A 2,500-nucleotide genomic window follows, 5' to 3' on the forward strand; every position below is an offset into this window, starting at 1 on the left:
CTTCTTCTGCTTCTTCTCCTTCTACTACTTCAGCTTCGTGTTCTTCTTCTAGTTCTCCTTCTTCTTCTTCTTCTTCCTCTTCTTCTTCTTCTTCTTCTTCTTCTTCTTCTTCTTCTTCTTCTTCTTCTTCTTCTTCTTCTCCTGCTTCTTCGCCTTCTACTAGTTCAGCTTCGTGTTCTTCTTCTAGTTCTCGTTCTTCTTCTTCTTCTTATTCCTCTTCTTCTTCTTCTTCTCATTCTTCTTCTTCTTTTCTTCTTCTTCTTCTACTGCTTTTTCTCCTTCTACTTCTGATTCGTGTTCTTCTTCTTGTTTTTCTTCTTCTTCTTCTTCTTCTTCTTCTTCTTCTTCTCCTCCTGCTTCTTCGCCTTCTACTAGTTCTGCTTCGTGTTCTTCTTCTAGTTCTCCTTCTTCTTCTTCCTCTTCTTCTTCTTCTTCTTCTTCTTCTTCTTCTTCTCATTCTTCTCATTCTTCTTCTTCTTTTCTTCTTCTTCTTCTTCTTCTTGTGCTTGTTCTCCTTCAACTTCTTCTGATTCGTGTTCTTCTTCTTGTTTTTCTTCTTCTTCTTCTTCTTCTTCTTCTTCTTCTTCTTCTCCTGCTTCTTCGCCTTCTACTACTTCAGCTTCGTGTTTCTCTTCTAGTTCTCCTTCTTGTTATTATTCCTCTTCTTCCTCTTCTTCTTCGTCTTCTTCTTCTTCTTCTTCTTCTTCTTCTTCTGCTTCTTCTCCTTCTACTTCTTCAGCTTCTTTTTCTTCTTCTTCTTCTTCTTCTTCTTGTTCTTCTTCTTCTTCTTCTTCTTCTTCTTCTTCTACTTCTTCTTCTTCTTCTTCTTCTCATTCTTCTTCTTCTTCTTCTTTTCTTCTTCTTCTTCTTCTTCTTCTACTTCTTCCCCTACTTCTTCTTCTTCTTCTTCCCCTACTTCTTCTTCTTCTTCTACTTCTTCATCTTCTTCTTCTTCCTCTTCTTCTTCTTCTTCTTCTTCTTCTTCTTCTTCTTCTTCTTCTTCTTCTCATTGTTCTTCTTCTTCTTCTTCTTCTTCTTCTTCGTCTTCTTCTGCTTCTCCTTCTAATTCTTCAGCTCGTGTTTTTCTTCTTGTTCTTTTTCCTTCTTTTTCTTCGACTTCCTCTTCTTATTCTTCTTCTTGTTCTTCTTCTTCATCTTCTTCTGCTTCTTCTCCTTCTACTTCTTCATCTTCGTGTTCTTCTTTTTCTTCTTCTTCTTCTCCTTCATCTTCTTCTTCTACTTCTTCTCCTTCTTCTCCTTCTACTTCTTCAGCTTCGTGTTCTTCTTTTTTCCTCATCTTCTTCTTCCTCTTCTCCTTGTTCTTTATATTCATCTTCTTATTCTTCTTCTTCTTCTTCGGCTTCATATTCTTCTTTGTCTTCATCTTCATCTTCGTGTTATACTTGTTCATCTTCTTTCGGTTTATTCTTCATCTTCTTCTTCACCTTCGTCTTCTTTTTTTCTTTCTCTTCATATTCTTTATCTACATTTTCAAGTTCATGTTCGTTTTCATCTTCGTGTTCTTCTCCTTCCTTTCTTTTTCCTCTTGGTCTTCTTTGTCTTTGTCATCTTCTACGTATTCATCTTCGTCTTCGTCATCTTCATTTTCTTCTTCGTCATGTCTTTCTTCTTCTTCATCTTCATCTTCATCTTCTTTGTCTTCTTCTTAGTCTTCATCTTCATTTTTTCCTCTTCCTCTGCTTCCTCTTCTTCTTCTTCTTCTTCTTCATCTTCTTCTTTTCTTTCTTTTCTTCTTCTCCTTCTTCTTCATTTTCTTCATCATTTGGTCCTCTTTATCTTCTATTTCTTATTCTCTTCTTCTTCTTCTTCTTCTTCTTCTTCTTCTTCTTCTTCTTCTTCTTCTTCATTTTCTTCTGCTTCTCCTTCAACTTCTTCTTCTTCTACTTCTTCATCATCTTCTTCTTCTTCTTCTTCTTCTTCTTCTTCTTGTTTTCTTCTTCTTCTTCTTCTTCTTATTCTGCTTCTTCTCCTTATACTTCTTCTGATTCGTGTTCTTCTTCTTGTTTTTCTTCTTCTTCTTTTTCTTCTTCTTCTTCTCCTCCTGCTTCTTCGCCTTCTACTACTTCAGCTTCGTGTTCTTCTTCTAGTTCTCCTTCTTCTTCTTCTTCCTCTTCTTCTTCTTCTTCTTCTTCTTCTTCTTCTTCTTCTTCTTCTTCTTCTTCTATTTCTTCCTCTTCTTCTTCTTCTTCTTCTTCTCATTCTTCTTCTTCTTCTTTTCTTCTTCTACTTCTTCTTCTTCTGCTTCTTCTCGTACTTCTTCTGATATGTGTTCTTCTTCTTGTTTTTCTTCTTCTTCTTCTTCTTCTTCTTCTTCTTCTTCTTCTTCTTCTCCTCCTGCTACTTCGCCTTCTAGTACTTCAGCTTCCTGTTCTTCTTCTAGTTCTCCTTCTTCTTCTTCTTCTTCCTCTTCTTCTTCTTCTTCTTCTTCTTCTTCTTCTTCTTCTTCTTCTTCTTCTTCTTCTTCTCTTCTTTTTCTTCT

This window comes from Narcine bancroftii, unplaced genomic scaffold, assembly GCF_036971445.1.
Source record: "Narcine bancroftii isolate sNarBan1 unplaced genomic scaffold, sNarBan1.hap1 Scaffold_131, whole genome shotgun sequence".
Taxonomy (NCBI): Eukaryota; Metazoa; Chordata; class Chondrichthyes; order Torpediniformes; family Narcinidae; genus Narcine; species Narcine bancroftii.